The sequence below is a fragment of the Molossus molossus genome, unplaced genomic scaffold (genome assembly GCF_014108415.1).
Source record: "Molossus molossus isolate mMolMol1 unplaced genomic scaffold, mMolMol1.p scaffold_m16_p_18, whole genome shotgun sequence".
Classification (NCBI taxonomy): Eukaryota; Metazoa; Chordata; class Mammalia; order Chiroptera; family Molossidae; genus Molossus; species Molossus molossus.
The window spans coordinates 30,044,071-30,055,627 of NW_023425353.1; the positions used below are offsets into that span (position 1 = coordinate 30,044,071).

The following is an 11,557-nucleotide window of genomic DNA, read 5'->3' on the forward strand; positions in this document are numbered from 1 at the left end:
GCAGTGGTGATGACACATTTCCCAATTGCTGACCCTTCCCCCAAAAGGGTCACCAGCCTGCGGGACGGGTGAAGGCAGGCTGCATTATCTTCCACTTATTCATCAGGCATCACAGAGCATGGTGACTCATCTAAGTCACCCGTTAGAGGAGTCTGGGGGTCCTGACTCACAGCCTTCCCAGAAGAACCCTTTCCAGCAAGAACACCTGATCATCAGCCACGCGTTCAGCAGCTAGTGACGGCAGTCTGGGACCAGATGCGTGCTTCTCAGATCTGTCTCCGTCTGTTCAAACCCAGGAAAGGGAAACACCCAAATTCTCCTCCGGCCTCAGCCTGAGCCAACTCTGACACACTTGGAGCCAAAGAGTTCAAAGAGAAATGGCTGTATGTTGAACCCTCTCCAAACCCATCACAGTGGAGCACATATACACGCACGAGCATCGTCGCTGAACTGGGTAAGGGCAGGGACTGCGCTCCATTGGTCTGTCCTGAGGAAGGGCCCGAGGCTTTGAATTTCCATGGGAACACGGTGTACCATGTTTGCTCACCAGATGCAATTTGATGGCGACATATTTGGGCTGGCCAGCTCTCTCTGTCTCTCTCTCAGTCTGTCTGTCTTTCTTTCTGTCCCCTACATAGTCAAGAGCCCAAACATGTGAAGAAGGCACATGGGGGGGGGGGGAGGCATAAAAAGCCCAAATGCCCTACACAAGGCTCATGAACAAGGTTCTGCATGGCCACCCTCTTGTCCTGGTCCCCCAGTTCCAGGGGCTGTTCTGTCTAACAGCTTCGCAGGGCAGAACAGAATGACATCATCAGAAAAGGGGACAAAGCAGGAAGAAGACAGCTACCTGCACACCCTCGTCAGAGGAAGGCTTTCCGGGAGGTCGCACTGCACTTCCCAGCACCTCCCCCTGAATTCGCAGGAGCCTGTTCCTGAGGCTCTGGGAGCCGAGGGGAGGGAGCTGCGGTGGCCTTACAGTCAGAAGCCCATCAGCCACAGTTCAGCCAGTGACTCATCACTGTTGGGAAGTCAAGACTTCCCTGATGTCACCAGCTGCGTCAGCACTGGCTCACCCGGGGCCGTCCCCACACTCAGGAGGGAACTTTTTTTTTAATCCTCACCTGAGGTTATTTTTCCATTGATTTTTTAAAGATAGAGTGGAAGAGAGAAAGAGTGAAAGAAGGGAGGTAGAGAGAGAAACATCGATGTGAGAGAGACACATTGATTGGTTGCCTCCCTCAGGGCCCCCGACTGGGGCTGGGATCAAACCTGCAACCCAGGTATGTGCCCTTGACTGAAAATCAAACCCACGACCCTTAGGTCCACGGGCCAACACTCTAACGCCTGAGCCCAACTGGACAGGACTTAGGAGGGAACTCTTAAACCAGCTTCCCAGTGACTGAGCCCTCCTTCCTCCAAGATGAACATGCCATCTCCCCTTTACTGGTTTTCTGTGCCAACTAGTTTCCTAACACTTATAAATAACGTGTACCTGATTTTTAAAAATTCAAACAGTATCAAAGGTTGTCCAGTGAAAAGAAAAGCAATAGAGTTTAAGTATAATTTTCAAGTTCTTGGTGCATCCGTATAAGGCAGCATCATGTGACTTCATTGCTGTAGATGAAGACGTTAACCCTCCTTGTGGGTCCTTCCACTCCTGCCCTCCTCCACCCTGTCCTGGCCCTAACTGCTAGCCCCTTCGCCGTCACTGCCACATGGCACCAAGGTGTCTAACTTCTGTGTTCTGTGCTAGAAACACAGTGTCTGTGCTTCATCTGGAGCAGCGACTCCCAACGTTTCCATCTCATGGCATGCACAAACGAATGACTAAAACTCTGCAGCACAACGTAAAGTATATTTTTTTGCCAACCTGACAACAAATAGCTATAATTTTGATTCATTCACACCGGAGGGTTATTATGTGTTGGCTGTCATTTTTTTTATTTGACAGTCTAAGGGAAAGAGGTCAGTGCCCCTGACTGAATAGTCAGGTACGGCACGTTTGAAAAGTTCCTGCGGTACACGGGTGTGCCTGCCTCGGCACACCAGGGGAAAATCACCGATCATCAGTGTGATGCTTAAAATTAAAAACAAGCAACCAGCGTGGATAATATTTTGATTGTGCCGGTTGCTACCTCCAAGTGGAGACCCTCCAAGAAAAACATGCAGACAAGTCACTAAAGTTGTGCTTCCAGAAGGGAAATAAAACCGAGTTGGGAGGAGGACTTGGGGAGGGGTGGAGGGTGTATAAAGTTATTTTCCCTCAGAAGTTGAAATCCCTTCTCTAACGCTGATCGTGAAGGATGCGGGAACAAAACGCGGGCCTTCCCGTACATCCTTCCCTGCACGTTCTGAGCCCCGACGGTGCCGTGTACAGCGCGACGTGCTACGATGCACAGGCGGACATTTCTCACCTGCACAGGGTCCCGGGGAAGAGACTGGAGAACTGAAGAGTGTGCAAAGAGTGAAAGCTTCGGGAAGGCAGGAATTGTTTTTCTATTTTGTTCCTTGTTGTATTTTTTGTAGATAAACTACCCAATTACTGAATAAATGAGTGAATGAATGAATGAGCGCCAGAGTTCATGGGAGAGGGGGACTAGGGCGTGGGGAAGGGGGACAGAATGAGGAAGGGGGACACCTGTGACATCAGTAAGGAGGAGGCCTGGAGGACACCTGCCTCGGGCTTGAATGCTAGAGAACGTTCCAAAGAGAGTCTGGGTTGAGAGCTGAAGACCAAGTTGGAGGTGGACGTGGGACGACTTTGGGAAAGGGACTTCCCAGGAGTGGGACAGAAGCAGAAGGGGAGTATGGGAATATGACAGGAAATGAGGCGAGAATGACGAGAGGATTTCATGAAGGGACAGTGTGCCGGGCTGACAAGCCTGGCCTCTCCTCCAGGGCTGAGAGGGGACCTTGGAGGCGGTCAGCAGGGAGCAGCATGGTCAGGTCTGTGTTTAAGGGCTCCCCTGTATGGGCAGGGTTGGGGTAAATGGGCAGGAGAAGGTAGTCCAGCTAAGGGATGAAGCTGTCTCTGCAATGAGACAAGGTGAGAAGCCGAACTAAGGCCTGAGGTTGGAAGGAGGGCTCAGCCCTGAAAAACATGTAGAAGGTGTAATCTGGGCAGTTTGGTAGCTGAGGGGCTTTGCATGAGCTCCTGATCTGACGGGGTGGTGGCATCATTCACAAAGAGCAGTGGGTTCAGCAAGTTTTGAGGAGCACTAAGTGTCACTATGTTGTGTATGTGGACATACAACTGGGGATGTCTTTAGACAGGTGGATCTGTTTACAGACCAGAGAATTGCTGGCAAGGAAGTGGAGTTGAGCCACAGGCAGAAAGCTGTAGAGTATTAGGTACATGAACGTGGGTGAGAAACATTACCTTTAAGGATGGACAGACTCAAAGTCCATGAAGTGACCTGGGAGAGCTGAACTGGGAGAGGGTGTCACCGTGTTGGTACAGGGGTGTATGTGAAAGAGTGAGTGAGTACAGGGTGGGTCAAGAACACCAAACACATTATTATTATTTTTTTTTTGGTACGTGCCCCTAGCAGGAACTGAACCCCGGACTCTCTGGTCCGCAGGCCAACGCTCCAACCACTGAGCCAAACCGGCCAGGGCCAGTCTATTCTTATATCATTATTTATTAATGACTGCATTATTTTCCATATGAACAACTGTAAAACTACTTTTGCCCCACCCTGTACATTAAGTGATTTCCCTGCCTTTCCTTCTGGATTTCTCCCCTTGAAATAGCTTCAAGCACCAGACTGTAAACTAGAACCTGTCCCCATTAATCTTGGGTTAATAGTCACCAGGGGCACAACCTAGTTCTAGAGGTGATTATAAAGTTCCTCTAGGATTTTCAGGAAATATTGGAAGTCATAAGGAGTCTCGGTAGTTCTCCAACTAGGAGTTTCTTTGGTATTTAGTTTTGTTTTGCTTAAAAAACAAAAAAAAATCCAGAAACTTAAAAAAAATATATTTTCTTTATTGATTTTGAGAGAGAGAGAGAGAGAGAGAGAGAGAGAGAGAAACATTGATGAGAGAGAACACCGACTGGCCGCCTCCTGCATGCCCCCCACTGGGGATCAGGCCCACAACCTGGGCATGTGCCCTGGGAATTGAACCGGTGACCTCTTGGTGCATGGGTCAATGCTCAACCACTGAGCCACACCAGCCGGGCAAAATCCAAAAACTCTTAATCTTAGAATAGTTTTAGACATAGAGAAAAGTTGATAAGATAGTACAGAGAATTCCCATATACCCAACACCCAAGTTTCCCCTACTGTTAACACCTTACCTTAGTGTGGTACCTCTGTCATAACTAATACGCTAATTCTTCTGCAGATTATTAACTAACGTCCATGTATTATTAACTAACGTCCATGTATTACTCAGATTCCCTGAGGTTTTAAGCAATGGCCTTCTGTTGTTGTGCTGGAGAAGCATCCAGGACACCACGTTACATTTAGTTGTCATATCTTCTGAGGCACCTCTGGGCTATGAGGGTTTTTCATACTTTCTTTGTTCTTGATGATCTTTACAGTTTTAAGGAGTACTGGTCAAGTTTTATAGAATTTCATTCCGTTTGGATCTTTCTGATGTTTCTCACATTATTGGACTGAGGTTAGAGGTTTTCGAGAGGAAGCCCGTAGAGTCAAGGTGCCATTTTGATCACATCATGTCAAGGTAGTTGCTGTAAACGTGTGTTATCCCAGTTGATGCTGATGTTGGTCACCTGGCTGAGGTCCTGTTTGTCAGGTTTCTCCACTGTGCGGTTATTCCCGTCCCCCTTCTACACTTGTCCTTTGGGAGGATGTCACTATGAGCAGCCCACACTTAAGAAGAGGAGTTTTGCTCCCCCTTCTTGAGGGAGGCGGCATTTAGCTTTGCAAATCTCATCCTGCCTTTTCATTCGAAGGGAACTTCTCTCCAGCTTCCTTTCCTGTCTTTCAGATATTTTTAAGAACACACACACACATAGCCCTGGCCAGTTTGGCTCAGCGGTTAGAGCATCAGCCCGTGGTCCAGAGAGACCCGGGTTCGGTTCCCGCTAAGGGCATGAACCTCGGTTGCAGTTTGTCTCCAGCCCTGGTTGGGTCATGCGGGTGGTGGCCACTCGGTGTGTCCCTTTCACATCAATGTTTCTCTCTCTTCCTCTCTCTCCCTCCCACTCTATCTGAACAAAAAATGGAAAAATGTCCTCCGGTGAGGATTAAAAAAAAAGAATACACACACAGACCTGTCAACTCTGGAACCTGACTTTAAAGGCACCTTTTATGAGGCTTACCATTGCTAAGTGCACCTCAAAATACTACATGGTGAGATTTTATTTTATTTTATTTTTATTTTTTATTTTTTATTTTTTATTTTTTTTTTAATCCTCACCCGAGGATACTTTTCCATTTTTTTTTGTACAGATAGAGTGGGAGGGAGAGAGAGAGAGAAACATCGACGTGAAGGGACACATCGAGTGGCTGCCACCCGCACGACCAACCAGGGCCGGGGACAAACTGCAACCGAGGTACATGCCCTTAGCGGGAACCGAACCCGGGTCTCTCCGGACCGCAGGCCGACGCTCTAACCGCTGAGCCAAACTGGCCAGGGCTACATGGTGAGATTTTAAAATGCAGGCAATGACTTCCCTCCAGGGAGACACTGGTTTACTGCTGCCTTAGGCACGGAGGTTCCTTCAAGCCAGCCTGGAAGGACATCTTGTCCAGGGGCCCACCTGGCAAGCCCTCACCCCTTGTCCGCCCTGCTGGTGCCATGCATGAGGCTGGCCTAACTTAAAAGTCAGGAATAAGTGAAAACCCCCCCAAGAAGAGCAATTGGAAAGAAAATACTTGAAAAGAATAATGATGTTTCATTATATTATGCAGAAGGATAATGTTCTGCTTTGTTACATTAACAGCACTCACTTCTATAAACCAAGAGTATCACAATAAAGGCACACAACGTGATCACAGACTGCATCACTACGAAAAAGTAAGGTAAAAAATTTCACATCAAGACTAGGAAAGAAGACTATTAATTAAAAACATAATGAAGTGCTTGCTTCAGTAGCACATATACTAAAACTGGAACAATACAGAGAAGATTAGCATGGCCCCTGTGCAGGATGACACGCAAATTCGTGAAGCGTTCCATATTTTTAACAGAAAGGGATCCCACTATATGGGAGACCATAATCGCCAATGATGCATCAGATAAGGGGTTAATTTCCAAAATATATAGAGTGCTCATACAACTCAACAAAAGGAAGACAAAGAATCCAATTAAAAAATGGGCAGAGGACCTAAATAGACACCTCTCCAAACAGGACATACAAATGGCCAAGAGACATATGAAGAAATGCTCAACATTACTAATCATCAGAGAGATGCAAATGAAAACAACAATGAGTTATCACCTCACACCTTTCAGAATGGCCGCCATCAACAAATCATCAAACAAGTGCTGGCGAGGGTGTGGAGAAAAGGGGATTCTAGTATATCTGCTTTTGCCCTTGCCCTTTTGCTATTGGTGTTTTTGCTTACTTAAAAAATAAACAGTTCTAAAAGCAAAAAAAAAAAAAAAAGAAAAGGGGTTTCTAGTACACTGCTGGTGGGAATGTAGACTGGTGCAGTCACTATGGAAAACACTATCGTGTTACCTCAAAAAATTAAAAATTGAACTGCCATTTGACCCAGTGATTCCACTTCTAGGAATATACCCTAAGAAACCTGAAACACCAATCAGAAAGAATATATGTACCCCTATGTTCACAGCAGCATTATTTACAATAACTAAGATCTGGAAACAACCCAAATGTCCATCAATAGATGAGTGGATTAAAAAGCTGTGGTACATGTACACAATGGAATACTATGCAGCTGTAAGAAAGAAAGATCTCTTATCCTTCAAGATGGCATGGAAGGACCTGGAGAGTATTATGCTAAGCGAAACAAGCCAAGCAGAGAAAGACAAATATCACATGATCTCACTTATTTGTGGAATACAATGAACTAAACAAACTGCTGAACAAAATTAACCCAGAGACATAGAGGCGGGGTACAGACTGACAAGCCTCAGAGGAGGGGGGGTTTGTGGGGGAAGAGATAAACCACAGAACTTATATGCATGTATGCATGACCAGTGAACATAGACAACAAAGCTGGGGATAGGGCGTGGGGGAAGGGGAGGAGGGTGTCAATGGGGGTAAAATGAGAAACATCTGTAACAAAAACAAATTAATAAATAAACAATTTAAAAAAAAACAAAAGACAAAAAACAACAACAAAAAAAACCATAATGAAACTCCAACAAGAATAATTGTGATATGAGTGAAAAACTTGGCATAATAAATTTTTATAATTTAATAAAACAATTATTGCACTCTGGTCCGATAAGACCCACCCTCCTGCTTTGGTTCCCTCCAGGGTCCGTGTCCTGCTGCCCTCTGGGGCCTCTCCACAGGGTAAGGAAAAGCAAGGAAGTAACAAACAAACTGTTTTTCTCTTTCACGCTGTTTTCCTCCATATTGCCTGGACTTTGAAGTTCAATGTCATGTAAACATTAACTAGCTTCTTAAAGCCACAAAGAGCAAACTGTGACCTGAACATATGATTTATCCAAATATTTTCCTATGAGCTATAAGGATTCTAATTTTCTCTCTATCAGTATGTCTCTATCTCATAGAATTAGTTTTAAAATAGTCTTGACTTATCACCATTATTATTATTGTTACCGCTATTGAATTATTTTCCAAAGAATGCCTATCAGAGATGATTTCAGGTGGAAATATCTACTAAGTTGCTTTTCAAATATATTTATGATAAAAAAATTGATTTAAAGAAAAATACACGTTAAATCGCAGTACAAATGGTCAAAGGTAGGGCAAAACGACCATTGCCTGAAGCCTGGAATCCACCGAACTCTTGCATTAATCAGTTTCACAGGCACAAATTTACTACACACATAAAGCCTGAATCATCTTGTTATAACTTTAGGAACAACTCACAGCAGCTAAGATGGTACATACATGTATATTTTTTGTCAGTCACCAGTCATCATCTACTTACATGAGCAACTGTTTTCCTTTACAAGACAATTGTCCTGATCACTAGAGTCGAAATGACTCAGGCAAACCCTTGAAAACAAATCACATGCCTCAACACAATTTTTGCAAGATGGGTATCAAAAAGGAAAGTTTCTCTGAATTTTCTTTAGATTTCCTTTCAGGTTATATTTTATTTGCCCCAAATTAAAATAACATAAGATTATAGTGACTTTTCCTAACACTAGGTATGTTGCTGAGCTCCTGAAGAAACCATCCCTTAGTTTTGAGATCTTGATTTTATAAAAATGATCTGCCCGGCCGGTGTGGCTCAGTGGTTGAGTGTTGACCCATGCACCAAGAGGTGGCTGAGGTTCGATTCCCGGTCAGGACACATTGCCCAGGTTGTGGACCCAATCCCCAGAGGGGGGCATGCAGGAGGTGGCCAATTGATGTTCTCTCTCATCGATGTTTCTATCTCTCTCTCCGTCTCCCTTTCTCTCTCTCTCAAATCAATAAAGAAAAAATTAAAAAAAAAAAAAGATCTGTCTTATTCATTCCATCATGGTGGTGTGTTCTTTTCGCGATGTACATGTCATTTAGAGTTGGCTTGCTGGACCTGAACTGGGTAGTCGTATGATATCAAATAACCGAAAGACTAATACTGAGAAAATGCTAATTTCCTTAAATTTGTTTTCTGCACTGAGATGTTTTTCCTTGACACATAATTACATACTTTTGAGCATTTGCTGAATTACTGTGTGGTTAATTCATCTTAACTGCAGGAAGCCTAGATATTTATAAATTTCTTTGATGCATCATTTCTGATTAGTTGACCTTTCCTAAATACCAAACCGACCAATTGCCATCAATTCTATCACCTCCCTGATCACCTTGCATTTTTCCATAAATAAAGTTCTTGACTGTTTTAATTTCCTTTTGAGAATTGGGCATAGACAGAACAAATGACCATCACATTATAGAGTTTTTAATTTATTTTAAAATACAACCACTGCTGTTTATCTTTATGCTTAAGTTCTGAAGAGTACACTTGTTGTTATTCTGGTTGTCTACTATTCTTTTATCTTTATAAATACATCCTTCATTTTACAAAGTGACTTAATTTGTTTTATTATTCTAGGTGGCAGTGATAATGTACCTAAAAAAATTAACTTTGAAAACACAACTGTTATATTATTTATGAATAATACATTCACATCCTTTCTATTCATTCCTGTTCTCTGATCTCTTCCTCCCCCCTCTCTCTCTCTTTCCCTCTTACCTTGCTTTCCTTCCTTCATCAAACATTTATTGAGATTCTACATGTCAGGCACTATGATAGATATAGGGAATCGATGATGGATAAACTTTCTGTCCCCCATGAAGCTATTCTATTGACTTAGAATCTTTTCTTCCTGTTTATTCCAAAGGTCATTTGGAGAAAACACACTAATGAAAGTCATGGGGAAAAAAGCAAACATGGGCAGGTTTCACTGAGTTGGATAAAAATATGTCACCAACCTTTAGCTGTTGCAGAGTAATCTTTCTTCTGTTGGGGCTCTGGCTATATCAACAATTCTTCTTTTTTCCAAGAACTGGCACTGGGGAGGGCATTCTTCCTCCTCTAGCATAAATAACCTTGAGTGGGAATATCTGGATGGACACCAGTTTGATGAAACCCGGAGCAGCAGGAGAGCCTTCCTAGAAAATGTAGGTGCCCACACTCGTTTGGTGTGGCTGCCTGAGGCCTCTCATAGAGAGCTCCTGTAGAAAACCACAAATGCACAGGAAATTGGGGAAAATCAGATAAAGGCAAACGATTAAATGACACATGTACAGAAAGGAAACAGTTAAGAATTAACTCAAATTCATTTAAGGCTATAAGAGCAAGTGGTGCAACGGTTTAGTTAATAAATAGCTAGTCTCCAAAGCTAGAGCATTTGAACCAAATGACTAAGGGCTTTCAGAGCTATCAGGGGGCAGGTGGACAGAGAAAGGAAACCATCATAGAGAGAATCACAAATTGCTGTGAGAAGTAGGAGCAGGCACTGTAAACTGGACCAATATAGAGCCGGACACACATCCCTCTCTGCATACCCATGCATACATCGGTTGATGGTTTCAGCAAATACTTGTTGGGTTCCTCTGTTTTAGATGATGGTGTTGAGGATACAGCAGTGAGAATGCCCTCAAGGATCTTAAAATTCAGCAATATGTAGACGGCAAATGAGTAATCAGCTGGAATTTAGGTAGGAATTCTACAAGGAAAATGGCAATGTTCAAACATGTGTCTACTGAGTTCAGCTGGTTTCTTTGAATACCAGGGCCCAAAAAACCTTCCAGTGGAAAAAGCTGTCACTTACCCCCTCATCCTTTCCCTTGTCTGAGGCTGTCTCCCTCTTTTTTTATTCTTTCAGCTTAGCAAGACCCTGTCACATCTTTAGGCTCAGGTCCATCTATACTCAGGTCTCTAGTCCTGCCCTAACAGGGAACATGAAACACTTGGCTCTTCTGTACTTGGCCAAGAATCAACTTCTTGAATTTCTAATTTCTTCACTCTTTTTACTTCTACAAATCAAGTTCAAGTTCCTGGACATACCAGACTCAATATTTATCCAATATCCTCTGTTTAACTGATACCCATCAATCTACATGATCCCACTCAAATCCCTAACCCAGCGCTGAAGAACTGGAGTGTGGAGTGTCATATCTGGGCAGAGTGTCTAGGGAATGTAGTCGGGGACAGAGGTGAGCAAACCCAAATGTAAGATGGGTTAAACATCTGGAGACCAGGTCAGCAGGTGCAGTCCATAGGGATCATAGTTTGCAGAGATATGTTGCTTCTAGAAGACATTCCCAGAAATAATTCATCCTAGTTGCAGTTTGGAGACAGTTTAGTGGTAGGAGTAAGGGGTCTCTTTGTAAATAAAATTAGGAAAAAGTCCACTTATAAATTCAAACAAAACAAAGGATATAGGATGGGCAACTACTTGTGGAAGCATGACCATCACAGAAGAGATGGTGAAGGAGAAGCTGAGGAGAGTTTTATCATTGTGTCTCCAATACTATGCAGGTGGAGAGATGACGGGTCTTCTGCTCCATTTGGAAGGCAAATTCCTGTACAAGAGACATGTGATACCATCATTTTATTCATTTATTCATTCTCCTAACTTTTGTCTTATTTTTGAGCACATCCTGTGGTCCAGATACCACTGAAGGTAAGTCAATAGACAAGATAATCTCTTCCCTCTTGGAGCTCACAGTCTAATGAGAAAGGCTGGCTTATAAACTACTCTAATTAAAATTAGGGTTTCTGATACAAGCTTTCTCAGGAACTCAGAAGGTGGGCAGCCCTATACTTCCCAGGAAGGTCAAGAACATATTCCCAAGGAAGAGACCTTTCTGTAGAGTTCCAAAGAACAAGGGTTTTTCCATAGTGGCTTTTTATTTTATTTTTGTCTCCCCTTAGTTCTTCTTAATGGGAAGGGATTGTTTAAAATGAGTCTACCACAGCCC

General features: G+C 43.6%; 1 protein-coding gene and 1 non-coding gene across 2 annotated transcripts in view; one reads left to right on the forward strand and one right to left on the reverse strand.

Annotated features, from left to right (window-relative positions):
* ZBTB38 (zinc finger and BTB domain containing 38) overlaps positions 1 to 10,911 on the reverse strand; it is a 120,669-nt gene extending 109,758 nt beyond the window's left edge. The window contains exons 1-2 of the mRNA XM_036266187.1: positions 10,139 to 10,911; positions 9,563 to 9,805 (exon numbers count right to left, since the gene is read on the reverse strand). The gene's annotated coding sequence lies outside the window, so the exon portion shown is untranslated. The remainder of the gene's footprint in view (positions 1 to 9,562; positions 9,806 to 10,138) is intronic.
* LOC118633691 lies at positions 6,054 to 6,159 on the forward strand. The gene has a single exon (XR_004960235.1). It is a non-coding gene; the product is annotated as a U6 spliceosomal RNA (small nuclear RNA).
* Positions 10,912 to 11,557: the final 646 nt, after the last annotated feature.